Source organism: Petaurus breviceps, unplaced genomic scaffold (assembly GCF_028583685.1).
Source record: "Petaurus breviceps papuanus isolate PSGF00001 unplaced genomic scaffold, PetGlider_PUasm1.0 151, whole genome shotgun sequence".
Lineage (NCBI taxonomy): Eukaryota > Metazoa > Chordata > Mammalia > Diprotodontia > Petauridae > Petaurus > Petaurus breviceps.
Window position 1 is genome coordinate 11,660,933 of NW_027185712.1, and position 21,252 is coordinate 11,682,184.

At 36.9% G+C, this 21,252-nt stretch overlaps 1 pseudogene; it reads right to left on the reverse strand.

The window, feature by feature from the left end:
- Positions 1-18,719: 18,719 nt before the first annotated feature.
- LOC138153730 (GTP-binding nuclear protein Ran pseudogene) lies at positions 18,720-19,731 on the reverse strand (annotated as a pseudogene).
- Between the last annotated feature and the right edge of the window lie 1,521 nt (positions 19,732-21,252).

Consider the following 21,252-nt stretch of genomic DNA (forward strand, 5'->3'; position numbering starts at 1 on the left):
GTTAATAAAAATCAAATTAATACAAAGGAGAAGATGTCCTAAAAGAGTAACAGAGGGAAAGAGGGACTAGAATTGTCCATTTTTAATTAAGCTTTCTTTTTTTTCAGTCCCTCACTTTCATTGTAAACTATTCTTTTCTTTTTTAGCCCAATCAGTGTGATAGAGGGAGGAGAAGTGTTAGAGGAATAGGGAGGCCTGGATCCCAGTTCTCAGTCTTACCACTACTGTGCTGTGTGACCTTAGACAAATTACATTAAAACTCTCTGGATCTTATTTTCCTTATCCTGAGGTCAGAGGCCACTATAAGGCACTACGTCCCCTGGACCACCTCAGATCCCCTTTAGACATTCCCTAAAAGCTCCACCTTGATCCCTACCCATCCAAAGACCACAAGAAGCAATAAGGGCAGCCTGTCTGACCAGGTAGGAGACTCTCTTGTAACACCATACACCCAGACACCATTGTAATATTGCCTTCCCAACACTGAAACCTAAAGACTATCCAATTGACAAAATTTATTAAACACCTACAATGTTCAAAACAAAATGCTATATGCATAGTTTAGATCAGTGCTTCTTAAACTGTGTGTGGTGACCCTGTATGGGGTTATATAGCCGAATGTGGAGAGTCATGAAAAATTTGGCAACAGTAAAAGGTTTCTGAATACACAGTGACTAAAATATCAGTGTCAAATATTCTGTTGAGATTCAATCATTTTTTTTTAAAGAAATTGGAGTTAAGTAACTTGCTCAAGGTTACACGGCCAGTTATTTCTGGGTGTGGTGCTGTGATAGTAATGGAATATGAAGATCCCCCTGTATTGGCTTGGTTTTCAAATTGATTGTGTTCAAAACCCAGAGCTTGTTAATCCCACTTGTGGGATGGACTTGTTGACATGAAAAGAGAGGGCTCAACTGGGAGGAGCTGGTTATGTAAATTTGGAGAGACACAAGAGAGATGCAAAAGAACTTTTTGGAAGCAGCACCTTTGGAGTCAGAGAGAGACTGAGAGGATTGCTGAGGGCCACTTTGAATTGCCCAGCACTTTTGAGACCTGCCACCCAGAGCTGCCAAGGACTGAGGAGAAATGGCTGTTATGCTGGTACTTTGTCTGTCTGTTTTGATGCTGTTTTGCCAGATTTGTCCATTGGTGAAGGACAGTGCTGTTGTTGCAGAAGTGTTGGAACCTTGCTGTTGGTTCAGAAGCCCTGAAGAAGGATTTTCTTGTTGTATGTTTACAGAAATCCTGGAAGGGGGTTTTGCTAATGTTTTCAGTGGTCCTAGGACTGTTCTGCAGACAGAGAATGAATTAATGAAGAGACTGGCAATATATCTTGTGGCCTTGCTAAGCTTTGTCTCCCCAGGAACAAAGATTGCCGAGAACTTGCCTTGTGTCATGATGAAGAAAAGACCTCCATTTGGGTATTAAGTGCTGTGCTTAAACTTGTTGTAACTCTGGGGTAGATTCAGGTGTGATCCAGGGGTGGGGAACTTTTGACCTTTTTGTGTTCTATGATTGAACAAATGAATGTACTTTACTTATGATTGGAAACTAATCTCCATTTGAGAACAGAGGCTTTGTGATGGACTAAATGAATGTGCAGCCTAGGGGTGGAGTAGTATTTAGAAGAGGGACTTTGTAATTGATTAAGTGAATATAAGGTCCTGGGGTGGGGTAGTACTTGATTAAATCAGGTAGTACTTGGAGATTATTTAATCACACTTAGTAAATGCTGTATTTTGAATGATGTCATATTTTGATCTTCTCTGTTCTTAATTTGTCACTGAATAAAATGGAGAGCACCTATGCTGGTATTTTGAATCTTGGGAAATTGCTTTTGCTTGGCATTACATTACAGGTGCTAAATATCTGAGCCCAGATTCGATCCCCGGGTCATCCCAACACTGGGGCAGGTGCTCTTACTAGCTGAGCCACCTGGCCACCCTGAGATTTAATTCTTTATGTAAAAATAAACAAACAGATCCATATTAATAATATGCAAATTTGTTTTCATCTTTAATAATGGTAAAATAATATATAAAAGAGTTGTTTTAAAATAAATTTATTTATAATTTATTAGTAGTAAATGTTTGATTTGTATACATTTTATATGCCTATATTCCCTGGGTCGTGTAAAAATTTCTTGGGCAAAAAGGAGTACTGAGTAGAAAAAGTTTTAAGAAGCTCAGGTTTAAATAAGAGAGGGGTGTACACCATGTTCTAGAAAGACTAGCGCCTCTGGAATGATGGTTTTTGGAGTCATTTACATGACTGTTTCTCTAACCTTTGGTGTACACCTTTCACAAGCATGTGAAGACTTTTCCCAACAGAATGGGAAGATGAGAAGAATTCGTTCCTGTGGAATCTTAAGCCTGTAGTCAGACATCGAAGACACCAAGTCATCCACTGTGTCCTGGGCTATTGCCAGTTATCCTGACTTAAGGAAATTCCTTATACTGATGACCAACTGCTTTTCTCTGACCTTTCCATTTTCATAATAAAAAAAGTTAATAAATATTGCTTCATATATCTTCTATGTTCTCAGTTAGTGCTAGGTGCCCTTGGAATTCCATACTTGGGAGTAAAAAAGTAAGTCCAAACCCTGGCTAAGCTATTTGCTCCCTATGTTGCCATCATTAAGTTATCTCTCTGAGTATCAGTTCTTTCCTCCTCAAAATGAGGGAGATTATTTCCACAATTCCTTCTAGCCTTGTGATATTTTGAGAATTCACAGGCTTTGCCTACATGGAGTTCAGATAATTGAGCAGATGACACTCATGGGAAATGGGTTTGAGGGCTGGTTAATACTTCCAAAAGTCTTAGTTTCTTCTTAATCTTTTAATAGATTAAAACTACACAAAGCCTTAGTGGAGATCATTATGTTGTTCAGTCGTTTCAGTCATGTCCAACTCTTTGTGACCCTGTGAACATTTTCCTTGGAGTTTTTTTGGCAAAGACACTAGAGTGGTCTACCATTTCCTTCTCCAGTGGTAAATACAGTTTAAATGATTTGCTCAAGGTCCCATTCCTAGGATGCTTCTGAAGCTGGATTTGAACTTAGGCCTCCCTGTCTCTAAGACCAGTGCTCTATCCAATGTACTATCTAGATGCCTCTTTTAGTGGAGATACAGCAGCTTAAAAGAGCTTTGCTGGCTTAAAACTTTACTAAGACTTTTAGAACACCCTAAATATTTCATAGTATAGAACAAGGGTAGTGAATGTGTGGCCTCGAGAGCACATGTAATCTTCTAGGCTGAGTCCAAGTTTTATAGGACAAATCCTTTATTAAGAGGACTTTTCTGTGAAGTTTGGATTCAGTCAAAGGGCTGTACTTGAGGACATAGAAGGCCACAAATGGACAAGACCACTGGTTCACCACCCTTGGTATAGAAAGTCAGAGAGAAGAAGGAATGATTACTGTGGACTGGGAATCTTTAAGAAAGCCCACTCCAGACAGTGGAGTTCCTTGAAGGCAGGAATATTTTCACTTTTACATTTTTATCCTCAGGAAGTAACAAAAAGCAGACACAATAAAAGTTTGTTGTTCAGCTAATTAATTATTTGATTGAAATGGACCTGGAAGGATGAGTAGAACTTTCATCTAGGGAGCAAAACAAAGAATGAATGACCTCCACATAAAAGACAGTTGAGGTGTGGAACAGAGTTTTCCCTGTGATCTAACAGGGATTTCTAACTAACTTGTTGTCAAGTCACTCTAGAAGTGGCCACATTATAAGCCATTGGGGAAAAAAGAGAATATGGGAAAGCTCAATTTTACCTTAGATTATAGAATCCCTTTAGGACAGAGTTTATTAACCTTTCTTGTGTCAGACTCCCTTTGATCATGTGATGAACCTACACCTTTTCTCAGAGTATTTTTTTCATCATGATTTAAAGAAATGATTAATTTTTTAGTTAGAGGTTAGTGAAAATACAGATATTTTTTCCCCATCCAAGTCTACAGGCATCCTGAAAAGTATCCACCAATCCCAGACTAAGAACCACTACTCTGGGACTTATTAAAGCTGTGGACATTGTCATTATCATTGTTATTATCATATGATTTTTTAGTTCTGTGAAGACATCTGGAAATCCTGTAAGGATGGCAAAAGTAGAGATGGCATTTTTGGTCTTTTCCCTGTTCATGACTCCTTTCCATTTCCAAATCTTCATTTCTGTTAGTCACATCTGTATATATGGCTAAAGCCTGCTCAGTTAACATCACCTTTGAGCTTTTCAAATACCTGTTACTATAACTTAGTATTTTATTTCCACCATCATTTCACCTCAGTTGTAGTCCATTTCCTAATCCTGTGATGCCATCAGGACAAATCTATTTAGTAGGCATTCCCTACATCTGCTAATGAGACACAATATTCCCAACTTCTTTCCTACTAGTAGCTTTTTTTAATGACTGCTGTTGATCAAGTTCAACTTCCTGCAAATTATGCCGTATTTTGCAGTCCGAAAAACCAGCCTTTTTTTTAAGTGCATTAACTTTTTGCAATGCTATTTTTACACATATACCCTCAGGAATATTTCTTATCTGAATATATTATGATCAGTAGACCTTAGATGTTTGACTATTTCTGTCTTACATGTAATGCTTGGCCTCTTTCCCCAGACAAAGTCCAGAATAGTTTCTGACTGCACTAGTTGCTAAGTATGAGATAGAAAGGAAGCCTGTTCTTCCATTACAAAACAGGCGCCATACTTCTGTGATCCAAGGACCAGTAGTCAGGTGTTAACAAGGTAATTTAAATTTCTTTTTAATCAATGCTCTATCTTTTTGGATTAGTCTCTTTTATCTGAATGAGAAAGAAAAAGTTGTGCTTTCTGTCCCCGGAATCTTAGACAATAGGACTCCATATCAGTGGCCTAGGATCACTTATAGTTTACACCTCTAGACTTATTTAATCTAAACTGTCTTTGCAGGTGAAATCCAACTGCATACATTACCCCATTTCTTTCTTCAAACAGAATCTTTTCCCTCCTCCATGTTATTATAATCAATCATTGACTGTGTATGTATTGTACGTATATTTCCTGTAGTTCTACAAGCTGTCAGTCACTTGTCATAAGGAAACTGGTCATCAACCTCAAAAGACCTTACTGTCAAGAAATTCTGCTGACAGTTTCTGGGCTTCCCTAAGGGCCTTTGCTCTAAAAACATCTTAAAATACTCACATAGACTCTGCTGGGCCCAGTGTCTTATGTGGGTACTGATTCTTGGCCCCTAGAATCTGTTCAATATTAGTCTAGAATTTCAAATAGAAAACTGCCCATGATGCTGATAAATGGCAGTCCTATAAATCAGATGATTCGCATATAAAGATGGTGTTCAGTTGAGTAAATCATTTAAATTACCCTATCCCACCTAAAGTAAATGATAAAATGCAACACCCTATTACCTCTTTCTTGTGACAAAAATGCCTTGATTGAATAAAAACAATCAAAAGCATTACATAAAAATGTGAAAAAGTTCTTGAATGATTTAGATGCTTCTGATGAACCTTTAGATGACCTGGAAGTGATGCTAGGCAGGCTTGCCTAAGGAAAATTGGTCTAGCAGTAGAGTAATCTCTAAAATATCAAGCTGGTTTTAGAGAGAGTGTTCTCGGTGGCATAATGGAGAGAGAGTCACTTATGAGAAGAAATCAGTGGGGAGGAATTTCCTAAGCTTTGGTCCTTTCTTTCTACAAAACTAATTGTCTCAATGTCTAGTTGATAGCAACTCATAATCATTTTAGGAAGTATAATAATTGGGGCTTGTGAAACATTGCATTTAAAAAGACAATACTGTTACAGCTAGGTGGTGCAGTGATTAGAGCACTGGCCCTGGAGTCAGGAGGACCTGAGTTCAAATCCAGCCTCAGACACTTAACACAAAAACTAGCCATGTGACCTTGGGCAATTCACTTAACCCTCCAAAAAGCAAAAAAAAAAAAAAAAAAGAAAGAAAGAAAAAATAAAAAGACAATACCTCAATTCTCCCCTTAGACACCTGAGGGGACACATTGGATATGTTTTGGTTAGTCAGCTTTCCAATACAAGTCAGAGTTTGGATAGTTGTCCCAGAGCACTGCTACATGTAAATAGCTGGGTATTTACATCTACAAAATGATAGAAGGAACCTGTCTGGATAATAAAGAGGCAAACTTGATTTGAGGCTGGGGAATGAATTAAGGAAGTATTAACAAATGGCAATAATGACAAAAACCTATACTGATTCTAAAGTGGATGAATTAAAAAATAAGTTAAAGCTAATTCTCCTATCCTCTTTTGAAAAATTGCAATGACACTTTTTTGAATGTTCTCTTCCATTTAATTAGTTTTTTCTTTTTTTGATTATGTAATCTTTTCTCTTTTCATCAATTACATGTACAAACAACTTTTAACATTTAAAAAATTTTTTGAATTCCAAATTCTTTCCCTTCCACCCCCCTGTGATGGTAATCACTTTGATATAGGTTATACATATGCAGCCATGCAAAACATACTTACATATCACTCTCTGCTTTTCCCAGTGTTTTCCTCTTTCACACTCCTTAATTTTATTTTTTTAAGATGATCTTCCCATCATATTCAACTCACACCCATTCCTTCTGTCTAAGTAGGCTCCTTTAAATACTCTAATAATGAAAAAAGCTCTTAAGAGTTATCATCTTCCCATGTAGAAATGTAAACAGTTTAATCCCTAATGATTTCTCTTTGCTGTTTACATTTTCATGCTTCTCTTAAGTTTTGTATTTGAAAGTATTATTTTCTATTCACCTCTGGTCTTTTCATAAGGCATGCTTGAAAGTCCTCTATTTCATTTAAATGTCCAAGGTTTTCCATGAAGGATTATATTTAGCTTTGCTAGATAGAAAATTTGTGGTTTAATCTTAGTTTCTCTGCTCTCCATAATATCATATTCCAAGCCATCTGATCTTTTAATGTAGAAGCTACCAAATCTCACATTATCCATAGTGTAGCTCCCTGGTATTTGAATTGTTTCTTTCTGGTTGCTTATAATATTTCTCCTTGACCTGGGATCTATTGAATCTGCATATAATATTCCTGGGAGGTTTAATTTCAGGATCTCTTTCAGTAGGTGATATGATTCATTCAATTTATATTTTACCCTCTGGTTCTAGAATATCAGAGCAATTTTCCTTGATAATTTCTTGAAAGATGATGTCTAGGGTCTTCTTTTGTTCATGGCTTTTAAATTATCTCTCCTCAATCTATTTTGTAAATTAGGTTCCTCCCATCCCCCAAAGTGATTTCACCTTTTCTTCTATGTTTTTTTCATTCTTTTGATTTAGTTTAATTGCTTCTTCATGTCACATAGAATCATTAATGTCCACTTGCCTGATTCTAATTTTTAACGTGTTATTTTCTTCAATGAATTTTAAAAATCTTTTTCCATTTGGCAAACTCTATTTTCTAAGGCATTGTTGTCAGTGGATATTTATACCTCTTTTTTTATTTAAACATTTGATCTATTAACGTGTTATTTTCTTCGACATAGTTTGTGCCTCTTTTCCAAGTTGTTGACGCCTTTTCATGATTTTCTTGGGTCATTTATTTTTATAATTTTTCCTCTTCCTCTCTTATTTGACTTTTAAAAGCTGTCTTGAGCTTTTCTACAAATTCTTTGCAGGTGTGAGTCTAATTCACATTTTTCTTTGAGACTGTAGATGTAATATTTTTGACATTGTTATCTTCTAAATTAATCTTCCATAACTAACTAACTAACTAACTAAATATCTACCAGAATAACTTTCTATCATCAGATCTTTTGTTACTGTTTGGTTTGCTCATTTTCTCTGCCTATTGCTTGACTTTTTTTCCTCTTATTTTATTTTTTTCATTACATGTAAAAAAACTTTAACATATATTTTTTAAGGTTTTGAGTCCCCAAATCTCTCCATCCCTCCTTCTCCTCCCCTCTCTTTGAGAAGTAAAGCAATTTGATATAGATTGTTCATATGTAATCATGCAAAACATATTTTCACATTAACCATATTGCAAAAGAAAATACAGATTAAAAATAAAACAAGAAAAATAAAGAAAATTTTTAAAAAGTATGCTTTGATCTGTATTCAGATTCCTTCAGTTCTTTTTCTGGAGTGGATATCTGTTTTATTTATTTTTAATCTTAAAATCTTCAGAATTTTCTTGGATTGTGTTGTTGAAAATAGTTTGATAATCATACAACATTGCTATTACTGTGTATAACCTTCTCCTGGTTCTGCTCACTTCATTTTTCATCAGCTCATATAAATTTTACAAAATTTTTTTCTGGAACCATCTTTCTTATCATTTCTTTTATCACAATAATATTACATCATAATGTTATAACACAACTTGTTCAGCCATTCCGCAATTGATGGGCAAGAACCACAGTATGTCAAAGACCAATGTTTCCCAGCTGATGTTCTGTTTTTGAAAGTGTGCAGACTGTCAGAAAGGGATTCTGACACATCTGGCCTGTGTTCTGTATACAGACAGAATCCCCCTTCAAAATTCACCCTCTGACATTGGAGTGTATGTTGCCAATATTTTTTCTCTTGCTGATTGTTTTAAACCTTTTGTAATGGCAAGCAAAGAAGTACTTGGCACCTTGTTTCAGCTATTTATTTACTTAGCAGCTTGTTTCAGTTAAAGTTTCTTTTGAGTATTACCCTTTATTATATCATGTCTTTGTTAAGAAATAGAACTTGTTAAACCCATAGTAGGAGGGAATTGCTGACTTGCTAAAGACAGAAATAGGGAGGAGCTAATGACCATATATGTAAGGAGAAACCCAAGGTGAGAGAGAGAGCGGAATTGAGAAGAGGAACTTTGTGGTGGCCTGACACTGTTTGTCTGTTCTATCTGTGTTGATTTTTTTTGGGTGATACTTTGTACAGAAGCCTTGGGACCTTACTGGAAGCCCTGAAAGAGGATTTTCTTGTTGTCTGATTACAGAAGGCCTGGAGGAGGATTTCAGAGGTTCTGGGACTATACTGATTATTTGTGTTGAGTTCTCAGACTTGTTTTGTGGCTCTGTGTTGATTTCACAGACAGAAAGTGAAATGATGATGATGCTGGCAATGTGTATGAGTGTTATTTTGGCTCTGTTAAGCTTTGTCTTCCCAGAAACTGTGAAGTTTTTGGGTTGGACTGGACACTGTGAGTTTCAATATGGAATGGGAACTGGATGAAGAACTGAACAAGGAACTGGACGAGGAGCTGGACAAGGAGTTGAGAGCCGCCTATCTTTGAATCCAGGTGACAGTTGGGTAAATTCAGGCAAAAGCTGGGACCATTGAAGAGGAACCATGGAATTTGGGAGACAGTCTCTAGTAAAGATGAAAAGACCTCTCCTTGGGTATTTAGTACTGGCTGAGAAGATCATGATTTACTGTGGCCTAGGGATGGGAGAACTTTGTCCTCTTGTACATTGTACCTCTTAAGGATGATTGAGTTAATGATTATTGGAAATTAATCTCCAATCAAGAAGAAAGAAGACTTTTTGACTGAGAGATTTAGACAATATGATCTAGGACTGGAGAACTTTGACCAAACCCTTAAGGAGGTTTGCTTCTTAAGGATGATTGAGTTAATGACTTACTGACTGATTGTACTTTATGTCCCTTAAGGTGGCTTACTCCTTAAGGATGACTGAGTTAAGGACTTATTGAATAATATCTTTTACTTATAACTATGTGGTCACCTTGGTGAAAACTTATGCATTCACTTTAGTGATAAGTTGTTATGTTATATCATTGTGAATGCTGTACTTTGCTTTCTGTGAATATTTGTACTTTAATTTATTGCTGAATAAATAGAGAATTCACTATACTATCTGTACCTTACAGCTATTCACACCCGCAGTCCTCTGGAAAGCTGCTCGTGCTTGGTTTTATGCCTTTCTCTTCCCTCTCCCTGCTTTCACCTATTTCCCTCTTGAGTTTAATTTTTCTTTGCTAAACTTTTTTGCATGTGTTTGTGAATATATTCAACTCTCATTTGTATTGTTCAGATGTAAGATTCATATGATGCCCATTCTCCCTGAATCTTCCTTCATGTTTGTATAATCTTTACTTTGTATACCCTAATTATGTGATACAGGAAGTTCCTTTTTATTTCTTCCTCTGTTGCCTCATATATTCATTTATATCTCTCTTTTCTTTAGACCACCCCAACAGAACAAAACTATCCCAAGCCCTCTATTTATCTTATTTAACTCCTCTATGACCTTTGATAACATTATGATTTTAAAGGGCCATTTGTTTCTTCTCCTATCAGAGGAAAAAATAAAAAACAAAACTTATCATCTTGTAGCCCCTCAAACCTTCTGAGTCACTCTGATCTTTTTATAAGCAATGTTGGAAGCTCCCTTATTCTATTAAAACTCTCTTTTTTCCTGTGAGATTATACTCCATTGTATAGGACAAATTATTTGTCATTGTAACTTTTTTTTATTTTATCCTTTGCAATGTCATATTCCAAGATCAGAGATCACAGATCTCTCTTTTATAATGGTAGTTGTGAATCTTATGAGATTCTGCTTGTGGCCCTGGAACTTGAACTCTTTCTTTCTAGCTACTCATGGTAATTTTTCTTTAGCTCCCAAACTCTGGATTTTGGCTAAGAAATTGGTGGAAGGTTTCATTTATGAGTTTTCTTTAGGAGGATTGATGAAGTTTTTCTTTTTTCACTTGACCCTCTGCTTCTAACATATCTGGAAATTTTCATTTATGATATCTTGAAATATGGTATCAGGCACTAGTTTTTGGGGACCAGGAATTAGATTATCTCTCCTTAATCTGCTTCCTAATTCATTTTCTTTTTATAATAATACTTTATTTTATCTTCTTTTTTAATCTTGATTTTTTAAAATATTTTTTACTTCCTCATGGTATCAATGTTTTCTCTTTGGTTCGTTCTAATTACCAAGGATTCCATTTTCCTGGGTAAGTCTTAACACCTTCTGTTCTAAGCTATTAGTTCTTCTTCTAAGTCATTCTTCCCATTTAGAATCTCTTGCTACATTTCTCCCAGGATCCTTTCATAGCTCTTTTCACCAAGTCATCTTCTCTGAGACTCTGCATATAAGTAATTTAGTGTTATTATCAACTTTTGGATTTTCTTTCTGGATGACTCTTGACTCATCATATTTCTTCATAGTATTTAATGTCTTCTTCTATTTACTCATATCTCTAGCCTCACTTCTTGATTTCATATTTAGTGCCTGGCCCCATTTTCTCCCATATTCTTGGATGGGATTAAATTCCATTTGGTCCTGATCTTGCTTTCCTGACTTTCTGCTGCTGGCTTCCACTTTCCTTAATGTGTCTATATATAGAGTCCTGGAAGGTTTCAATGTCGCCAGATTCATAACTCTAAAGTTGAGTTAAGTTGTTTTTTTTTTTTTCTGATCAGGGCAGTGGGAAGTTTTCTTTAACCCTTGGTGCTTTTTTGAGCAATGTATTAACTCCTATGTGTCTGCTGGGACTTTCCATGATCTGAGAGCAGTTGTGTTCAACTGCCCTTCCCCTGGGGTTTCCAAGTCAGAGCACTTTTGCTTCTGTCTCCCTTGAGGACCTCTCTGTGAGGGCTCTATGGATATTGACCCCTCCTCCAGGGTGGTTTTCTGATAAGGGCTATGATGGGGATTTCTGTCCTGTTTACTTGTGTTTATGCTGGTTTCTTTGGCAAGACCCATCTTCCAGCATCTGTAGCTTCTGATTATTTTGTTGTTGTTGTCTACTAGATTATGCTGGGTTTTCTCTGGATTTTTGTTGTTGTTTGTTTTTGCCGTTGTTCCATTTGGTGTTCCTTTTAGATCATGGCTTCTGTTTTTTATGTGCTCCATGCAGTGGTCATTAACTGCCTCCTTTTTGGCTTTTATATTCCCCAGAATTGAGTACAATATAAATGTTTGCTGAGTTGAGCTTCTTCAGATCCCTGCTGTCTGGAAAAAATCAATCTCTCGTAAGAATTCTCAAAAGCTCTCGCAATTCTGATGATCAAAGTGATTTTAAGTGATCAGCTAATCAGGGGTCCCCAACATCCTGTCCAACCCATTGAGTAAGTAGGTATCCACAATGCTGTTGCACAGAATTTCTGCTGCTGTTTCATCCTATTGTAAAGAGTTCCTTTATGCCTGAGCAAATGCTTTTTGACAGACATACTCTTCCTTTTACCTGATTTGTTTGCTAGGTCAAATACTACTACCGTTACTGGTGATGAGAATTGTGAATAAGAACACAACCTCTCCATGACTTAAAGGTAGGCTTCATGAATTGCTCAGTACATGCCAAGTGTTGTTCTTCCAGCCTTTCCCATGAGAACTCTACCTGCAGTTCATGGATGTTAACCTCATAGCGTTGCTGGCATCATAGATCATTGGCCTAATAGCGTTCCTAGATGATCTTACCTGGGCCACAATGATTTCCCAGTTGAATTAGTTGCTGCTCTAGATCAGATGTCATAGAACTTAATCACATGCTTTTTTTTTCTTTTTTGAATGCCTGGTTCAATGGGGAGTTCTCCTTTATTACATGCTATGAGGAGTTTTTGTCTATTGCTTTATTTTTAAGCTTATATTAAAGTTCAGTTCTGCTCCTAGGTTGGAGGGGGCACTGTCCCCCATAGTTCTAGGGTTCTATAAAGTCTCAGTTCTTCCAAGGTATTATGATCTAAAGAAAAGAAAGTTTATTACTCTTCTGGACTGTGCTCTGGTATGTGAGTAACCACAAGCATTCTTTTATGCCCTGGAATTATGACCTGGGTCCACAAACTCTTGTGTGCTAGCTTTACTCTTTGACCTTGGATAGACTTAGGACCATAACCCAGATCTGATTATGGGCAACACACACCAGCAAAGGGACCCCTGTAATCTCCTAGCCATTTGTGCAACTTCTTTACTATCTGGGCTAAAAGATCCAACTTTGATTCAGTAGCTCCCAAAGCCTGCTGCTGGTTTTCTGGGGCACAACCTGCACTCCACTCTCATTCCAGTGTAACAGATCATTCCTGCTGACCTTCCAAGTTGTATTGGGCTATAAGATTCTTTTCCCCCATCCTTTTGTGTGTTTTGCCACTCCAGAAATTGCTTTGAATACTATTTAAAGTTGTTTGGAGGAGATGTTGGATGAGCTCAGATGAGTCCCTGACTTTTTGCCTTTATCTTGGCTCTGTCCTTCTCTTCTACTGTTTTATAAACTCATAGTCTGTAAGTTTGTACTATGTTCTACCCTAGAGAGTTCCCATCTGGAATTTTGTTTGCAATTCTGTCTGTCACACTTTATGAGGTGCATGAGCACACTAGCAGAGTCTGGAAGAGAAGAATCCTCCTATAAGGATTGGGGAGAGTAATTTAACATGTTAGCCTAAAGAAGAGAAAATTTAGGAAAGACAAGGGACCATAATATGTCTTCTAATATGAGAAGGGATTATATTAAAGGGGACACATTAATTATGTCTTACTCTGTAGCATACTAGCTGATATTTATACAGGGCTTTGAGGTCTAAGAAACACTTGGCATACATCATCTTATTTGATCTATTCAAAAATCCTATAATGTTTTATTCTCAGCATGCATCATGGTATTTTATCATTATTGTTGTTGCTGTTTTGGTTGCCTCTTGTTTTTTTGTTCATTTGTTTTAGGAGGAAATTGAGCCTGAGAGATATTAACTGATACCCAGGTTTACACATATAATAAGTCATTGTTCATACTTCATTTTTGAAGAGGACCTCATGGGGTGATGTCTTCACTTTCACATAAATGTGGAAGAAAAGTAAGGATGACTGGTGAAGGCCAGGAATGCAGGGGATGACCTTGACATCTTTGATGTCTGACCAAGCTCTAAACACTCCGCAGTGCCCAACTTTAGCCACTTTTGTGGTAACTGGAAGAAATTGTTCTCATCTATCCATTCTATTAGGAGAAGACTTCACATACTTGGGGTAAACTTCTCCCTAACTCACCTATGGTATTGAGGTCTGTCAGTTAGTATGGGGTGTTCAGGGGGCACTAGTACCTCTGGAGTGAGGGCTGGTCAAGCCCTTTTCAGGGCTTCTCATCCACCTTTGGTGTCCACCTTTCACCTTTGGCTCTAAGAAACTATAGCATGGGCAGCAGCAATTCTCCCATAAAACCATCTAGGTAGATAGGCTAAAAGAGCTAATAAGTAGCAATTCCAAGATGAGAGCTTTTGTCAGGAATTATAATCACAGAATCTCAGAGTTGGAGGGAAATTTAAGTGCCTCTAGATATCCCAGCTTCTTCTCCCTCAGTGTAGGGGTGACTTCTCCAACCTCACTGTCATTTAGCTTCTATTTGAACATTTCTAGTATGAATTTTGACAGAAGAAGGCCAGGTTTTAACTTAATGTAAATAAAAGCATTCTTAAGTCAGAGGATGTTATTGCACAAATTTATGAAGCAGAGTTAGGAAGGATTTAGTTTCCATGTGTTATGCACACGATTGATTCTCAGAAAACCCTTTTTATTGAACCTGTAGGAAGGAAGTTTATCCTCCTATTTGGATAACTAATATTTTCTGTCTGCATATTCACTGTTTTCTTACCAGAATTTAAAAATGCCTTGACTTATTGATTGATAGATAGATCCATTCATTTCTTCATTCAGTTAACCAATCAAAAGCACCAACTAGCCATAGAGTGGACACAAGAGAAAGTGAAGCCACAGTCCTTTACTCTAAAGAGTTTATAGTGTACTTGGAGAGACACAATTAGTGAAGAAAATTTGTGACTGAAGACAGTATGGTATGTGTCAGTTATATCAGGCAAATCCATCATCGTAACCTGCAATAATTTTCATCTTGACCTCAACTACCCACAAGGGCTTAGACCTCCCATTACTCTCAAACTTTTCCTCCTTTCTGACCTTGAATTATGGAAAAATATGGAACTCACCTCTCTGATCATAATCCTCTGTTCTCCCATATGTCCTTCTGTTTCAGTCCTCACAATCTTATTTTTCATCTTTAAAACGACCTAGTCTAGTTCCTTTATCCCTTTGTGTGCTCTGGATTTACTCTTCTCTCTTCGGGATTTTGACCCTTTAATTAACCAATCCAAATATTTAGTCTTCTGTATTTGAATACCTTGCCCCTTTTTTGTTCATTCAATGTACATCACCACCTTGTGTCATTCCTATCATCTGCCTTCACTACTAGTCAAGAGATCCTGAACATTGTTGAGCAAAGTCATAGAATTGTAGCAAGTGTATGCACTACAAATTTATGTTAAGCTATTTCAAAGAGACCTTTATTCCTGCATAGTATTCGTTGAATTCTTCCCTGATTGACTATCCATTGTTGCTTTTGCAGTGATTTGCAAACAATACTGTCTCAGCTTTTAGTCCCTTGACTCCTATCAAATAACCTCTTCTCTTATTGTACTAAGAAAATTGAGACCGTCCTCCATGACTTTTCTCCTGTCACTAACTCTACAACTCAAAATCCCTACACAGCCTCACTTATAGGAGCTTTTTAACCTATAGGAGCCTGATCTCTAAGGAAAAAAAAAATTAATCTTCATCTTTTCTATTCAGGTGCCTACAGGCACCCCTGATCCTATTTCCCTCTTTCTCCTACAGGAGCTTAATACACAATCATTCATCATCTTTCTCATATTCAAACTTTCCTTATCTATAGATAAAGCATTCCATTTCATACCAAAAAAAATTCACAGTCTTCTTTTACTTGACCCTATCATTCCCTTAAGCTTTTGTACTGTATCTCATTTGTTGTCAAACTCATAGACTCCTAAAACAGTAATCTATAGTCTATATTCATTCTCCATTTCCTTATCATTCATGCAATTCTCAAACCCTGAAAATGTAGCTTCACTCCTCATTGTAATGCTTAAATTGTTCTTAACATAATCATAGTGATATTTTAACCGTTAAATCCCAAAGCCTTTTCTTAGACCTCATTTTTTACAACCTCTGTAGATATTCTTCACAATGTTGACCATTCCCACTTTCCTAATTCTATTTGCCATTTTTATTTCCCTTCATTTTTCCCCTTTTACCATCCTAGTTACTGAAGTAGAGGAACTTGGAGCAGGAGGATGGCGGAATTTGCTATTCATATGACAAGGCAATACCAAGTGATTTGGAATACAATGGTTCAGATCAAGGTTGAAGGTTATGGTAATAATAAAGAATGCCACTAGGACTGAGTATTGCATGGTTGGGGGAGTAATTTTCTGCTTTTGTCTTTGTTCCTCACAATTTTTCTAAGAGGCTGGTTTCTAAGTCAGTAGGGTGATTGGTTAAATCAGCTAGAAAACTCATAGGTGATCTCTACACCTTGAAAACATGTGGCCTCTTCATGACATCATCTTTATCTGTAGTAACACTATTGAGGACCTGGGCAAGGGCTGGAAGCTGTGAAGCTGTGTCCATTGCAGTGGTGGTAGTTCCTCTGTTCTTATCCTAATTCATGGAAATCTGACGTCATTGTGCTTTAAAATGGTTATGGTAGGTTTGATCCTACATACTCCAAATCTGAATGACTGAGAGTATATGAAGAATAACTTATTAACATAGGGCAGGCTAGAAATACACTATTCAGTCATTCTCTGACTAGTGGATTTGCTGGTGATGTGAAGAATGGCTTTCTTAGATACCCCTAATTAGTGAAAGCAAGAAAAATAAATTAGAAACTATGAAATCCTAATATCAAAGCTTTTAAGTTTTTTAAAGCCATCTCCTACATAAAACTTCCCTTGACTCTCTTCCCCTTCCAACACAATATCAGAAATGAACTCTATTTCCTATATTATTTTGCATGTATCTTTCTTGATGGTTTTTAACACACACAATATAAATTGAATAGTTTTTATGTATATTATATATATACATATATTTATGCTTTTATGTTGTTTATACATATGTGTATATATGTATGTATGCATATACATATAATGTTGTATCTCTCCTATTTGATTCTAAGTTCCATGAGGGCAGGAAATATATCTTGTATATTAAAGAATTTAAAATTCCTCATAATGTCTATTATATATCTAAAACACATATTCCAAGGATGTTTATTAGGAAGAATGAATGAATGCTTTTTTAGAAGCAAAGGAAATATGAAACAAGAGAAACAAATAAGCAAACTAAGTCACAAAGGACCCTTGAGTTGTCCTTTTTCCCCTTGGAAGCACCTTTCCCCCATCTGTCCTTTCCCTAATGTGACTGCTGGTTTTCAGTAACAATTTGCTTTAAAGATAATATTGCCACGTTTCTTTGAACTGAGAATATTCGACAATTTATGGCCAAATTTAAGTTTGGCATAACAGGCTTAATGCTCAGCTTTCCATCTGTATTCCATGCTTGGCAACAACCCAGGAAAACTTGGTCTTTTATGCTTCTGAATTTTATAAACCAGTAAACACAAAGGTATTGGGACTGTATATCTTAGCATGAAACATTTTATCAAGGGGCCAAAGCAGCCAGTGCATAAGAAGTATCAAATTGGACTGGAGTTTAAGCAACCAAGAGATTTATGCTGCTTTCTCACTTGAGAAATATCCTGATCCAAGAACCAGTGTCAGTGAAAAGTGACAATAAAATAATAACAGAAATAATGATAACCTTACGTTCCTTCAGGGTTTTCCACTTTTCTGACTATTTTCACATTTATTTATATCATTTCATCATCCTAATAATACCTTGTTGTAGATAGGGGTAACGCTGTCATTGTTGGTGTATATAGGGGCAATGAGACCCTGAAAAGTTAAGAGATTTGTGTAATTTAAGAAGGCTACCACAAGATCACAATGTCTCTCTCCCTGTGTGTGTATATATATGTTATTAGTGGTTATCTAAAGACCACACAAGTGGTAAACTTCAGAGGCAAGAATCAAAACCAGATCTTTTATTTTGTTTTTGTTTTTAAAACTTTGAGTTTTAGCCTTTTTTTCCCCTTCTTCCCTCCTTACCCACTCCCACTGGGAAGATAAGCAATTCAATATAGATTGTACATGTGTAGTTACCCACATCATTGCCATAGCAGTTATATTATGAAAGATTAACTATATTTCCCTCCATCCTATCCTACCCCCCCCACTTATTCTATTTTCTCCTTTGACCCTATCCCTTTTCAAAAATGTTTGCTACTAACTACCCTCCCCCCATTCTGCCCTCCCTTCTATCCTCCCCCCCCCATTTTCCTGTAGGGTAAGATACCCTATTGAGTTTGTATGTTATTCCCTCCTTAAGGCAAATTCAATGAGAATCAGCTTTTCCCATTCCTTTTCACTGTCCTGCTCTTTCCCTCCATTGTAAGTTTTCTCTTGCCTCTTTTATATGAGATAATTTAACCTAATCTAACACTCCCTTTCTTCTTCTCCCAATAAATTCTTCTCTCACATCTTAATTTTATTGTTTAGATATCATTCCTGCATATTCAACTCATCCTGTGTCCTCTGTCTATGTATACAGGAAGATACAAATGCCTACACTCACATATATATTTGCATATACATACATACTGCTATATACATATCTATGTATGTATACATACATACCTAGATATGTATATCAGCATATATACATATATATTCCCTTCAACTATCTCCATACTGAGAAAACTCTTATGAGTTACAATTATTGTTTTTCCATGTAGGAATGTAAATAGTTCAATTTTAACAAGTTCCTTATGATTTCTTTTTCCTGTTTACCGTCTCATGCATCTCTCTTTTTTTTTTTTTAGATATTTGAAATACAACTTTATTATGATCTAAACGAAAAGGGAATGGGAATGATAGTAACAAACAAGATTCACCATTGAATATTGTGATGGCACTGCAGCAGTCTTACATTTGAAACTCAAGGGGATGTAATTGCGGTCCAAAAACAGCTAAATATGCAGGTCCAAAATATGAATTATATTTTTAAAACTGCTACAATCACTCAAAGCGCTTTCATTTCCTTCAGCATCCCAAAGATTAAGCACATGTTCTGCTATATAATGAAGTGGCAAACACGCTACACCACTGACATCACAGGACAGTTGCCTATAATACTAGACCTCTTACGCTGGGCTCTAGCTTCATTCCCTTACAGGTCATCATCTTCATCAGGCAGCGCAGTTGTCTGAGAAATCTGTAAGTCCTGCTCATACTGTGCTGCCAGTGCTGGGTCCATGACAACCTCTGGAGGTGCAAGAGCAGGCATGGCAACAAACTCCAAATTAGGGTCTCTAAAAAGTTTTCTAGCAAGCCAAAGGAAGGGCTTCTCAAAGTTGTAATTACTTTTGGCTGAGATGTCATAGTACTGGAGATTCTTCTTCCTTTGGAAGATAATTGATTTTGCCTTGACTTTTCTGTCCTTAATATACACTTTGTTGCCACACAATACTACAGGGATATTTTCACATACTCATACCAGATCTCTATGCCAGTTAGGTACATTCTTGTAAGTAACTCTTGATGTTACATCAAACATTATAATGGCACACTGAGCTTGGATGTAATAAGCATCTCTCAGACCACCAAATTTCTCTTGGCCAGCTGTATCCCATACATTGAATTTAATAGGACCTCTGTTAGAATGGAACACGAGAGGATGGACCTCAACACCCAGCGCGGCTACATACTTCTTCTCAAATTCTCCAGTCAAGTGACGTTTTAAAATGTGGTTTTTCCATTACCTCCATCTCCAACTAAAACAAGTTTGAACTGCAGTTGGGGTTCTCCTTGGGCGGCCATTGCGATGGTTCTTCCAGAAGCGTCTCTGTCTCCGCCTGACTGAATGATCATCTCATGCTTCTCTTGCTTCTTGTATTTCAAAGTCAAATTATAAGTTCATCTCTGGTTTTTTCATCAAGAATGCTTGAAAGTCCTCTATTTCATTGAATTATCATATTTTTCCCTGTAGCATTATACTCAGTTTTGCTGGGTAGATAATTCTTGGTTTTAGTCCTAGCTCCTTTGACCTCCAGAAAATCATATTCCAAGCACTTTGATCACTTAATGTAGAAGCTGCTAGGTCTTGTGTTATCTTTATTGTTTTTCCTTAATACTCAAATTGTTTCTTCCTGACTGCTTGTGGTATTTTCTCCTTGACCTGGGAACTCTGGAATTTGGCTCTAATATTCCTAGGAGTTTTCTTTTGGGGATCTTTTTCAAGAGGTGATTGGTGAATTCTTTCAATTTCTATTTTGCCCTCTGGTTCTAAAATATGAGGGCAATTTCCTTGAGAATTTCTTGAAGGATGATTTCTAGGTTTTTTTTTTTTTTTTACGATGGCTTTCAGGTAGTCCAATCATTTTAAAATTATTTATCCTGGATCTATTTTCCAGGTCAGTGGTTTTTCCAATGAGATATTTTTAGTTTGCCTTCTATTTTTTCATTTGTTTGGATCTTTTTTATAGTATCTTGATTTCTCATAATGTCACTAGCTTCCAATTATTCCAATATAAGATTTTGAAGGAGTTATTCTCTTCAGTGACTTTTTGAAATTTCTTTTCCATCTGGCAAATTCCATTTTTTAAAGCATTCTCCTCCTCATTGGCTTTTCCGTCCTCTTTTGCCATTTGAGTTAGCCTATTTTTTAAGGTGTTATCTTCTTCAGTGTATTTTTGGGTCTCCTTTAGAAGTCTGTTGACTCATTTTTCATGATTTTCTTGCATCATTCTTATTTCTCTTCCCAATTTTTCCTACACTTGATTTTCAAAATCCTTCTTGAACTCCTCCATGGCCTAAAACCAGTTCATAGTTTTCTTGGAGGCCTTTGATGCAGGGGTTCTAATATCATTTCCTTCCTCCTGCTCTATGCCTTGATCCTTTTTGTCCCCCAAAAAGAATTCTATGGTCTCTTTGTGCTTCCTCTGCTTGCTCATATTGGCAGCCAATTACTTGACTTTTGAGTTCTTTGCCACAGTAGAACTCTGCTTCCAGAATGGAGAGAGAGCTATGTCCCAAATCACTAGGGTTTTTGCAGCTGCCAGAGCTGTTAGATGGGTGCCCTCTCTACATCCCTCACATGCTCTGGTTCACTGATCATACATCCCAGCACCACCACCCAAGACTATGATCTGGATCCAAGAAGGTCAAAGCAAGAGCGCTTTGCCTCTGAATGGTTGCTTAGTCCCCCTACAATCTGCAGGCCAGGAGCTCTGAATTGGCCATGTGGCAGCGGCTTCAGCCCTAATATCTCCTCTACTTCTTACTCCAGGGGAGTAGCTGCCAGACTGAACTCTTCTATCCTCTCCTGTACTAACCTAGTTC